This window comes from Equus przewalskii, chromosome 2 (genome assembly GCF_037783145.1).
Source record: "Equus przewalskii isolate Varuska chromosome 2, EquPr2, whole genome shotgun sequence".
Taxonomy (NCBI): domain Eukaryota; kingdom Metazoa; phylum Chordata; class Mammalia; order Perissodactyla; family Equidae; genus Equus; species Equus przewalskii.
The window spans coordinates 86,337,665-86,350,999 of record NC_091832.1 but is presented as its reverse complement, the minus strand read 5'-3'; the positions used below and the strand labels follow the sequence as shown (position 1 = coordinate 86,350,999).

At 35.1% G+C, this 13,335-nt stretch overlaps 1 protein-coding gene across 12 annotated transcripts in view; it reads right to left on the bottom strand.

The window, feature by feature from the left end:
• SLC10A7 (solute carrier family 10 member 7) overlaps window positions 1-13,335 on the bottom strand; it is a 236,536-nt gene that overhangs the window by 146,649 nt on the left and 76,552 nt on the right. The window lies entirely within an intron of this gene.

The window sequence follows — 13,335 nt, the reverse complement described above, 5'->3', positions numbered from 1 at the left end:
ATGGAAGACTGAAAAGTTCAAATTATAGACTATTTTAAGAGAAAGAAACTTTTACTACCTTCTTTAATTTGAACTATCCTCTTTTAAACTGGAACTCCTTCAGCTTCATGATACAATGGAAAGTAAAGTGTATGAGAAATAATAGGAACTGGATTCTAGCTACGGTTCTTCTGATTAGAAGCTAGATAAGTTTGCACAAACCAATTGACATTTTTGACTCAATTATCTATTAGATGACTAAAACAATGACAGCTAACATTTATTATTTGCTAATGCACCAGACACTCTACTAAACATTTAACAAAGACTATTTCATTTAATCTTCACACTACATAAGGTTGGCACATTTGCTATTCCCAGGAACTGGGGGCACAGTGAGGAAATACAAACCCAGGCAGTCTGACTCCAGAATTAGTCTCATTTGAAACCTGAGTCTCACAGTACTGTGCCTGACTCACAAGAGAAGTGTGGTGCTTGCCTGAGAAAATATATGTACAAGAGCTTTGAAACCTGTAAGATACTATACATATATAAGTAACCAAGGGAACAGCCTGTGAGAATGCCCTGAGGCTGTAATGCGCTTGGTTCAATACATCCTGGTTGGAGGCACCATCTCCTGGCTGAACTAGTGCAAACATTTCCTAACTGGTCTCCCTGCTCCTGCCCTTAATCCTATAGTCCATTCAACCCAGCGGTCATTAAGAGGGATCATGTTACTGCTCTGCTCAGAACTCTAAATGTCTTCCCATCTGCTATGAACTGAATTGTGTCACCCCAAAATCCATATGTTGAAGCCCTAACGCCCAGTGTGACTGTACTTGGAGACAGGGCCTTTCGGTGGTAATTAAGGTTAAAGGAGGTCATAAAGACGGGGCCCTAATCAGAAGGACTAGTGCCTTATTAGAAGAGGAAGAGACATCAGATCTCTCCCTTTCTCTCTCTCAGTCTCTGTGAGGACACAGTGAAAAGGCTACCATCTATAAGCCAGGAAGAGATCAATCACCTGGAACTGAATCACCTGGCACCTTGACCTTGGACTTCCCAGCCTCTAGAACTGTGAGAAATAAATTTCTGTTGCTTAAGCCACCCAGTCCACGGCAATTTGTTATGGCAGCTCAAGCTGACTTATATACCATCTCAACTAGATTTAAACCCAAATGCCTTTCAATGGCCCACAAGGCCCTAACTATATAATCTGGCCCCTTGTTACATATCTGAATTTATCCCTATTGCCCACTCTGTTCTGGCCTTTTTCCAGCCTCAGTACCTTTGCACTTTGGGTTCTGTCTATATGGAACACTATTTCCCCAAATATCTTCATGGTTTGTTCCCTGACCTGCCTCAAGTCTCCGCTCAAACAATCTATGCAAGACTGTCACTTGTCACCTTTTAAAAAAATTGCAATCCCTCTAGCTTCCTCCTTATTTCCCCCCATTTCCTGCTTCATTTTCTTCCATTTGACATATATATACATACAAATAAATGTAACAACTAAAATATATAGATTTGCAACTAAAATATATAAAATTATATATTATATAATATATATTTTAGTTGTTATATCTGCTCACTAGAATGTGAGCTCCACGAATATTTGTCTGTTTTATACATTTCTGTAGGCTTAATACAAAGTAGGAGCCCAATAAAGTATTTGTTGAATGAATGAACTGGAGAAACCACAAGTTATGCCCACATGGAAGGTGCCTTGTGGGTGAAGACGGTGGCATGGGATGAAGCTGGAGAGGAAGGCAAGGAATAGATCATGCAGAACCTTGTAAACCATATAAGGGATTTTGGTATTTAGCCCAAGAAACATTGAAGGATTTTAAGCAGAAAAATGACATATCAATTTACATCTTTCAAGATCATTCTCACTGCTATATGGAGAACGGAAGAGAATGAGCTAAAAAAGAGATGAAGAAATCCAGAGCAACTTCCATCTCCAAGGTTAATGCACATTTTAGTGTCTCTCCATGTGAGGACGTGTACACCCTGAACATGTGCTGATGTAAAAATAAGTCATTGCTCACCTATCACAATTACATTTGCAGCTCCCAATACTATTTCTTGAAATTTAAATGTTTCTTTCCCAAATCTTTTCCTTCTGAATAAGCTCGGAAATAAAAATGTACTTACATAATGACGTTTAGCAAATTCTAATTACTTAGCCCCCATACATAATGTAGTCAGTACTTTGAGCTTGCGTAAAACATCTCTGAACAAGGTCCATAAAGGTTACAAGTAGCCTAATTTTCTGAGATTCTTTTAGCTATAAATTTGGCTAAGAGCTGGGGTAGTATGGGAAAGAAGATAAGTGAGAGAAACACTGGTGATTTAACCTCCAGTGTTCCCTTAAGGACAAACATTTGTCACCTTGACAGCAAGGTGAAAGGTTTGTGGCGAGTGTGCTTATAACAGGCCTTGCCCCACCTTCTCCTCCGTGGGGACCTGTGATTTCTGAACAGGCATTATCTGAATGGATGATGATGATGACGATGAGCCACAGGAAAGGCCAGGGGAGGAAAAGAGGTTGAGACCTGCATAACTCAGAGCCTCAAACTGAAACGCTGCTCCAGGGACCATCACAAAGATTTACCATTTGCTGCTCTTCTTCCTAAGGTTCCACTTGAGGCGGGAGTAATCAACCCTATAAATTATCACGGAACATTCAAACAGTGACCAGTGTTAACAGCATGGATCCCATCGCTAATAATTATGAGTGTGTTATAAAGCTAAAGTAGGTTCTAGCCATATAAATCTCCACTTTCTACACAAATCTCTAATTTTTAGGGTTTATAATTCTGATGTGAAAGTCTGCTGCAGGCTGAAACCAGGCAGTGAAACAAACCTGAGTTTTACTCTCAATAAATACAGATAACCCAAACTGACATTAATGTGATGACACTCATGCCCCAAAAAGAATAATGGGATCCCCATTTTGGCCTATAAGCTAAATTGTTTATACCATTTTCAAAGTAAAATAGAAAGAGGTATTTTGAAAGCTAAGAACTTTTTAAAAAAGAAATAAAGTTGCTAATTTATGAGCATTTTGGGTTCTAATTTAATTTCAGGAACCAGTGGCATTTATTTATGTGTTCTTTTAATGAAAGGAACTTCGTCTATGATACTATTTTATACTTTTACTTTAAAAAATACCTTAAGCTGAAATCACTACAAAATTAAAATCAAAGCTATCATTCATTCTATTGAAATAGTTTTCATCAGCTAGTCATCACTGACTCTAAGTACTGTCAGAAGGGTCAAAATTATTTTTAAGAAGAAAATGAATGTTTTAACATAATGAACTAAAAAATATACAATTAATGGAAAAGTAAGGTTACAAAGTATACCAAAAATTGTATGGGAATGGAGGAGAGTGGCAGTAGAGACATGGAGGCTGGAACACAGGATGAGATCAAAAGTTTTTTTTTTTTTAAAAAAAAAGAGGGAAAGGAATTAATGGTCAACCTAAAAGAATCTATATTGGTTTAAGATCGATGTGTCCTTCATTCACGAAGAAAGAACAAATATCAACCATATCCACCCCTAGACACCTTTGGATGTCCCGGCATCACCATGTAAGTAATAGGTATCAAATCAAACAATCATCTCACTCAAAATTATTCTCTCGCCTAAACTCCCTGATTTTGCTCATGACACCACACTTACTAATCCTAAGATCTTTGAGTCCCCAGTCTGTTTATGTTCCTTGCATTTCCTAGCCTTTCTACCATAAAGATATCCCAGACGCTTTCATGAAAAACTTGGCCAGTAAAAGTCTCTAAGTAGGAAAACAGCATTATAGTTATGTTTAAAAAACAAGAGAGAGCCCTTTCTTATTAAATTCATGTTGAAATAAAATGATGACTGAGGTTTGCATCAAAATAATACCTGAGTTGAGGAAAGTGCATGGGGGTGTAGAGGAAACAAGACTGTCTTGAGCCAACAACAGCTGAAGCTGAGAAATGGGTACACAAGATTCACTAATATTATTTGATCCCCATTGTATAAGTTTCAAAGTCTCTAATAAAAAATGTTATTGCTGTTTTTAAGAGACCAGAGGTTTAGGAAAATATCATATCTAGAGACTAGATAAAAAGTCTAGATATAGGATTATAAAGAGGGTTTTGGCCATACTTAGGTAAATGGAAAGAGGAAAGGAACGAAAGGGAAAATTTCTCCTGTATGGTATAGCTGTCTCCCAATCATGTATAATACTTTATAAGTTCTATGAAACATCAGTCTTTTTCTTTAATTCTTGTATTTTGTAGAACATAATTTAGAGATACCATAGACCATAGGTAATTTATACATACCATAGCCCAAATTTAATAGAGTTCTGCTAAGATGTCAATAATATCGATAAAAGCAAATGAAATTTTTACTTGTTTAACTTTTATAAAAGAAAAACTATTTTTCAACAGAAGCAAAGATTAATATTCTGTATATAGAGACTAGATATATGTGTATATATACACATATTTTTACATTTACCTAAAATGAACATTACTATATTTTAATCATGTGTAAAAGTGTAACTAAAAAGTCTAATAAATAAATTTGCAGGCTTTTCATGTCAAATATACCTTTCTTGAAGAAATTCAGCTATGAAAAATATTAGACCAAGCCTCCTTCTATCTATTACTTGTCCCTTTTGGATTATTATTTTGGATTATACCAAATTTTGTCTATAAGATACCAATATTATAACTCATGATAAACTTAGCCTACTAGAAAGATTTTTACATAGAGAATCAGGAATAGTAAGATCCCCTTAGCCTTCTGGAATAAACATCACTATTTTCCCAAATTCTATCAGTTCTGCAAGGCTTTTTCTCATACCGTCCCTTCCAGGAGGTAATCCCAATTGCTCATACTTTGGCTATTCTTTTACATATATTTTCGTACATATTTAACTACTACAGTGTAAGCTCTCTGAGAGCAGGATCTGTGCATGGAGACATCTTTGTACTCCTTTCAGTAGCTGCTGAGAACCTATTATCTTTAAAGTACTCAATAAAACGTGAGCTTTTCTAATGATAAGAACAATTGTGTATAAGAATATGGATGAATAAATATATATCTGAGTGTATATAAATACACCCCAGGAAGTTCTTTCACGAGTCTACCAAGCTCACAAAAATTCCACAAGTAAAAGTTATATATATACGTATTTTAAATGTTACCTTAAAAAACATATTTTTACAAACTAGATATTTTTTCCTAAAATTCTAAGTTCATGACAAGTGAGCTATATTATCCAAATATTCCCCAAATAGATTTTTCTTTGAAACTATTCTTAGGTCTACTTAAGTTATTTTATGTTTAGTCCTTTGTTTTCATCTTCCTCCAACTCTGGAAGAGATACCATTTCTTTCTAGCCCCTACAGAGTATAACAAAGACAAACTTAACGCAGAGTACGAATTAGACAAATGAAAATTTGGTTAACAGTTGGCATAGCTAAGACTGTTAAATAACTTTTTGAGGGCTGGCCCCATGGCCAAGTGGTTAAGTTCATGTGCTCTGCTTCAGCAGCCCAGGGTTTTGCTGGTTCGGATCCTGGGTGTGGACCCAGCACCACTCATCAAGCTTTGCTGAGGTGGTGTCCCACACAGCAGAGCTAGAAGGACATACATCTAGAATATACAACTATGTACTAGGGGGCTTTGGGGAAAAGAAGAAGAAAAAAAAGAATGGCAACAGATGTTAGCTCAGGTGCCAATCTAAAAAAAATAATAATAACTTTTTGATAAATCACCATCACTTATCAAATGTTCTAACTGGCCTGATTATACTATAGGATTTCCTTGAATAGAGACAGTCTTTGCCTATGAATAGTATAGAATCTACGTCAAAATTATAATTTAAAACACCAAATAGAGGTGGTAAAAAGATCAACAAAGATGAAAACCAACAAACAAAGGGTGATAATTTCAACAGTGAAGAGCTTAGGCAAGAGACTAGTCAAAAGCTCTAAAGGAATAAATGGGAAAAATAAGAAGAATATAGTCTATCAATGATAAAGCTAGATTTATTCAAGGATGCCTGAAATACATCCTTCTGGGTTTTGTTTTATTTTATTTTATTTTATTTTGGTCAGGAAGATTGGCCCTGAACTAACATCTGTTGCCAATCTTCCTCTATTTTGCATGTAGGACGCAGCCCCAGGAAGGCTTGATGAGTGGTGTGTAGGTCCACACTGGGAATCTGAACCTGTGAACCTCAGGCCGCTGAAGCCAAGCGCATGAACTTAACCACTATGCCACCAGGCCGGGCCCTGGGTTTTATGTTTAAATGTCTATTCTTTCATGAAATGATGATAATAAATGGTAGTTCTTATTTAGCAAAATAAGTAATTAAAAACATGAGGCACTCCCCAAAATTTCTTTTGAAATTTTACCTATCAGTGAAATCCAAATGCTAGAAAACCACTGACTAGTCAAATTACCAGGTAAGAAAGACCAGTCTTAGTGAAAATGCTTTTTCAAATGTGAAAGGGGTTAAAGCAGATTAAAAAATTTAATAGTCCCATGAGAACAGTTGTTAAATGCAGAAGAAGGCACACAAATTAAACATAAAATCATATTCAGACTTTGAAAATGAATTGACTTTCAGGTGCCTCTAGCTAAAACATTATACTGTTTTTCAAAGGACATCTCTTATACATATAAGGTTGTATCTATATTCCTGGCACTGTGAGCATTTCCAAAGGAGTGTTATTAATTTATCAAAATAGCACAGTGTTGAAAAAAGAAATCTACCATTATAAGTCAAAATTATGAAAATTGCAATGTAACAAATAAGGAATGTTTTGGCTGTGCAGTAGTGTTTTTTCTACTACTTGACAGTAAATAGTCCTTTGAGTAACTAAAGGAGAATTGCAAATGAAATTCATGAGCACTTTTTAATAAGCAAATGCTTAGGTGCTGGATACTTAACCAACTAGTATCATAACAACAAAATCCCTATCGGGCTGAACATGTATAGACAACTGACTTCAAATTCACTAGGGAAGACTGAAATAGTAAGTTGGGCTATATCTGAAATAAATACACAAAAATGAAGACAAATTAAAATATTGGACTCTAAGTTATATTCAAATAGATAACTGGAAAATAGTTTGTCAATTAAACATCTCTCTTTAGTGGAATCCAATAGAATTTTCTGCAGTGATGAAAATGTTCAACATTTTGTGCAGTACTGTAACCAGCAGTCACATGTGGTTATTAAATACCTGAAATGTGGCTAGTGTGACTGAGGAACTGAATGATTAATTTTATTTAACTTTAATTAATTAACTTTTGAATAGCCACACGTGGCTTGTGGCTACCATATGTTTGTTCAGCTGTATAGATGATAAACAATGAAAATACTAATGTATCTTCTCCCTCTCTGAACTTGGAAATAAGGGAAACGCCTTTACAGCAAAGACAAGCAAAATAGCCTTAAAATATTAGAACGTTTCCAACGTCAGCAAGACTTCACTTTAAGGTATGGTGAGTCAATAAAAGGGGAAAGTGGTCAGCAATGGGAAGCAGTGAGAAAGTACCTAAAAGCAACTCTTAAAAACATCTATCTAAGCACCATCTAGGAAAGAAGATCCCTGATCCAAATGATGCACCTGTCTGTTTCCAAGGGCAACATACCCTTGTTGTGGAGCCAGACACATTCACTTACAACAGCCTGATAGAATCAAACTTGTGAATTATCTCTCTACCTCTTCTTCCTCCAATTCCACTCCCACCAAATAAACTTATTAAAATTTCTTCCATGTGAATTTAACCACGAGGAGAGAAAGCACCAACCTAAGTGTCTAAGAGTTTCTCATAACTGTTTTTCCAACTCTCAATTAATAAATTAGCAATCTGCTGCATATATCACTATCAATGAGTAGATTAATGTGAGTCCATCCCTGTGCGATAGAGCCACAAAATTCGTGTTTGAAACAGGATCATAGTAAATTTCCAAAGTACAAGCCACCTATATCCCCAGCAATCAGGAGAAAATATCTTAAAAATGGATGGCTCAAACAGACAAAGAAAATAACAAATAATATTACTGGAAATGATTCTGTTTATGGGTGATATCAAGCCAAGAAAGACTTAAGCCAAGAATCTTCATGGTATCAATGGTGATTTGCAGCAAAGAAAGAAAAACTTCCTTAAGAACTGTGTAGCACCCAACTTCTCCTCCTTTAAAGAGAAAAACTTCCCCTTCTAGTCTGTATTTTTAAAAACATATATCAAAATACGGACTTTAGGTGACTCACTACTTACAGTTCCCATATAGAAATGAAAGGCCAGCAACATCTAGTAAAACTAAGACGGAGATACAGAATGCTATTTGAGATTTTCATTAGTTCATGATATTTTTGGCACTAGAAAACCCTTAGTGATTGTGGTGCCAGGTTGATAGAATTTTTTAAAAAGGCATACATGATGGAAGATCAGTTTCAAGACTGAGGAATGTTTGTTGAGATTGTTCTTTAGAGACATCTTGATGCTACTTTTCAAATATATCTTGAAAATTCATACAAAAGAGAACAACAGCATTCTGTTACAAGAGGAAGTATTCTTCCTAATGTGGATATTTTCTACTGGCACACACTTAAACCCTTTTTTTAACCACTTGTCTGCACTGGGAGTTTTTATTCAATTTTTTTTAGAGCTGGAAACTTAACCTTTTGACTTCAACAATTGTTTTGTTTGAAACTACATGAGATATGGACCCAAAATTCTATAGAGACATTTAATGATACAGAATCAGGATTCAACCATCTTTGAGGGAAAACCCCTGTGAATTAAAGGGCAAAAGGCAGAAAGTCTACATTTCTCTAATATTTTTCATGACTTCTAATCATTTTTTTCCTGTTCAATTTAAAGAGGTAGAAATAAATGAAGAAAAGAGAAAAAGCAACATGTAAAGTTACTATTTTTTTTGTAAACAAGAAATCACCTTTCTTATTGCTGATTTTAGTTACTGAAAAGTTGTCCTGCTTAAAATTTGTATACCTCAGCAGTTACTGATCAGGAATTCTGAATGATTTGTCAGGCTGCTATAAGAAATATAGATAGCACAAATGTATTTTTTTAGGCTATCATAAGAAAATTGAACCACCTTTACCATTAAAAAATCATGTCTGATTAACGATACATCCCTTCTTTTAGTATCTAAAAATTCTCTCTTCTTTTCTCCATTATATAGAGATATATATCACTCTCCAAAGTTCCTCCACCCTAAGTCACATCTTTATTTTTCTATATCTCATTTGACAAATTTTAATCTCTGACAAGATGATAAGACCAAAGTCAAACAATATTCTGAATTATGACCCTGCCAGACTCCATTGCGGAGAGCTGTAAGAGGATGCTTCTACAGGAGGACTGCATTAGCTTCCATTTGCTACCATATCATATTGCAAGTTCAATTTATCTGCTTCCTCATTATCACCTTGGCTTTTTCTTTCTTTTTCTTTTTTGGTCACTTCTATTCTTTAAGTACTTCTAATGCCTCTCAGATATGGATTTTATCTAGTTTTTATATACCATTGAATTGGTTCTTCTATTTTTCAGGCTTACTTGTATTTTTACCTCTTCTCTAAGATACTGTAAAATTTCTTTTTCAACAATGTCTAGAAATTTGGCTCTCACTTGTCAATTTAATTATATTATATATTTCACAAGTTGTTAGACAATAAACTTTAACAGCAAAATACTTTTTTTTTAATACCAACAGTGCAATGATTCTCTGCAATGCCATATAATGGCAATCCCTCACTATATCCTCTTATCTCTAAATCTTCAGCTCTTTATATTTATGAGGTATTCACACTTGTAGGAGTCTTTCATGGAAAACTTTCTGATATTTAAACTCAATCATTTCCATGACAAGAGCGTACGGATTGGTAATCTATTACATACAAATAATCTGCCTTAAACTACTCACAGGGAGTTATTATAAGAAGAAAGCTTACAAATGCCCCAATATTAAATTTAGACGTGGAAATGATATTCCACCCCCATTCTTAAATCAACACTGTGAAAACAAAGTGATACAAATTCCTTATGGCTATAGCATATGTTTTATTGAGACTAAAAACTTATAACTTAAAATCACTTTAACATAAGTAAGAACTATTTGATGGACAGTCAATTAAAGTGATATCAAGATTTTTCTCAAATTAATTCAACATATAATTGTAATAATTAACAGGCATTTTAAATGTGTACTATACAAGGTGTTTTACAATCTTAGATATATGAAGAAGAGAGGTTAAAATAGCATTCATTGAATGATTTCTCTTTATTCATTTAACAAATATTTTTTGAGTGCTTGCCACATACCAGGTACTACAAGTGCTGTGGATAGAGCAGTGAACCAAACCAGCCAAATCAAATACCTGCCTTCATGGAGTTTTCATTTGAATAAGGGGAGATAGACAATAAACATAATAAGTAAATATATACTATGTTAGAAGATAAGTATTTTAGAAAAAAATAGTAAGAGCAGGATAACAGGAAGTGCCAGAGGTGGGAGAGAAGGTCAGAATTTTAAACTAACTATACTAACCAGTTACAATCTAGGTGCAAAGTCATCCCAAGAGCTAAATAACCATAAAAGAAAAGATAGAGAAATTGCTTCAAGGGGAAGACATGGCTTGTGAGAGGTGGATAGGAAATGGAAAGGATGAGAATAGAGTAAACAAAGAAGTGGGAGCCCCAAGTGTTGGAGGAGAGGGAAGAGAAGAGTGAATCAATAGTTAATATGGGAATGAAAGAAGGTGAAAGAAGGACACCCGGGAGAGAGCAGAAGCGCTCCACTAGAAGGATTCCTGAATGGCCAATTAGGTGGAGCAATTAAAAGCCACTGAAGGCACTAAAGGCATAGGAGTGACAGAGCACATGAAGGTAGTTTATCTCACAATGATGTATAGAATGGTGAGAAAGAAGATAGGATTATCAAAAGCCCCACAGTGTTAATAAACATTGTCTCTCCTAAATGAATGGATAAAAAGAATAACACAAGCTTTCAAGTGAAAAACTAGGAACATTTTAGAAAATAACTATTTAAAAGAGAATTGCCTGAATGATAAAAAACGAAACCACAAATATTGACCACTAGACCAAGCACTGTTACAAAGTAAAACTATAAACACAGTGGACATTTCTAACTTAACTACTCTACTTATTAGAAACATTACAGAAAAAGCTAGTCAGGAAAAGTAAACAAGTACGTGGTTCCGTCAAAATACAGGCAAATGTATAAACTGCAAACTCAGAGTACAAGCATCAGTGAACATGTAAAGTATGAATCAACATTCCTCTTATGAGCCTGGAGATCTGTGATGCTTTGGCTCTAATTTCCAAGATACCGTGTTTGCATCATGAGGAGACTTTTTCCCCGTGACCAGCACAGCCTGTTCAATTATAAAGTTAAAATCAAACTGATCAAGGTTTTTAAAATTATAAATTTTACTTTTAAAAAGTCCTCTACTATTTAAAACTGTTACTGAGAGCTATTAACCTTACTCCACACTCCTCCAAATAGAAACATTTTACTGTTAATTTGTGTAAATATTTGCAAATTAAATTGATAGAGATCAAAATGAGGTTTCTATAATTTTCAATCACTCTTTATGCATCTATCCATTTTACACTTTGAACAAATGATTTTATCTTACGTAATTGTATTAATGTCATGTGTAATATCCTAAGATAGAGAAACAATTTTTAACAGACATGAATACTGATCTAATTATTTTCAGGGACAGGCATATATGACACCATGTAGATATGAGAGTAACACTACAAAGCCGGACTTACACAAGAAAAACACCCAGTAGGGACAGTAACGATGGAAAACTGACTTCTTTAAACAACGATATCATAATCAGGTGAAGTACTTTCAAACTGTTATTTGTGTTTATTGAACTCTCATATAATGAGCTTTGCTTTTTAACAAATATTAGATATGCATTTTATCTATAAAACTAAAAGAAAATACATGTGAAACTTTACCTGACACTGTGATTAGAGAAGGACTTTATAAAGTATAAAGGCTATGGAAAAATCCATAAAGGGCAAGACAGATACATTTGAGAAACATAAAAACTTGAAACTTCTACAACTGTATGCAAAGTAATGAGTCCCAACTCGTACATGGCACCATCTATAAACATTAACTCAAAATGGATCATAGACCTAAGTGTCTACTATAAACTATAGTTTTATATATTATAAAACTATAAAAATTCTAGAATAAAATAAAGGAGAAAAATCTTTATGACTTTGTGTTAAACACATATTTCTTAGAGAGAACACAAAAACCATGAGCCATAAAAGAAAAAAACAGATAATTTGGATTTAATCAAAATTTAAAACTTCTGCTCTTCGAAAGACATTGTTAAGAAAGTGAAAAGATAAGCCAGAGACTGGGAGAAAACACTTGCAAAACACATAACTGATACATGACTGTGATCCAAAACATATTTAAAAGTTCACAGTCCAGTTATAAAAAACCAAATAACCCCATAAAAATTGGGTAAGAGGGGCCAGCCCTGTGGCCAAGTGGTCAAGTTCGTGTACTTCACTTTGGCGGCCTGGGGTTCGCTGGTTCAGATCCTGGGTGTGGACCCACACACCGCTCATGAAGCCATGCTGTCGTGGCGTCCCACACAGAAGAACTAGAATGACTTACAACTAGGATATACAACTATGTGCTCGGGCTTTGGGGAGAAAAGAAAAGGGGAAGATTGGCAACAGATGTTGGCTCAGGACTAATCTTCCTCACCAAAATGTATACCTTAAAAAAGAGGGGGGGGGGGCTGGCCCAGTGGTGCAGCAGTTAAGTTCGCATGTTCCACTTTGGCAAGCCATGCTATGGCAGGCATCCCACATATAAAGGAGAGGAAGATGGGCATGGATGTTAGCTCAGGGCCAGTCTTCCTCAGCAGAAGGAGGAGGATTGGCAGCAGATGTTAGCTCAGGGCTAATCTTCCTCAAAAAAAAAAGGGTAAGAGATTTGAACAGATACTACCCCAAGAAGAAATAAAAATGGCAAATAAGCACATAAAAAGATGTTTAACATTATTAGCCATTAGGGAAATACAAATCAAAGCTATGATGACATATCACTATACAACTATTAGAATGGCTAAAATAAAAAGTGCTACTAATACCAAAGGCTGGCCAGGATGTGGAGCAACTGGATTCCTCACACATTCCTGGTAGGAAGGTAAAATGGTACAACCGCTTTGGAAAATGGTTTGGTGATTTCGTATAATGTTAAACATATACTTACTATATGACTCAGCAATCCCAATCCTAGGTATTTGC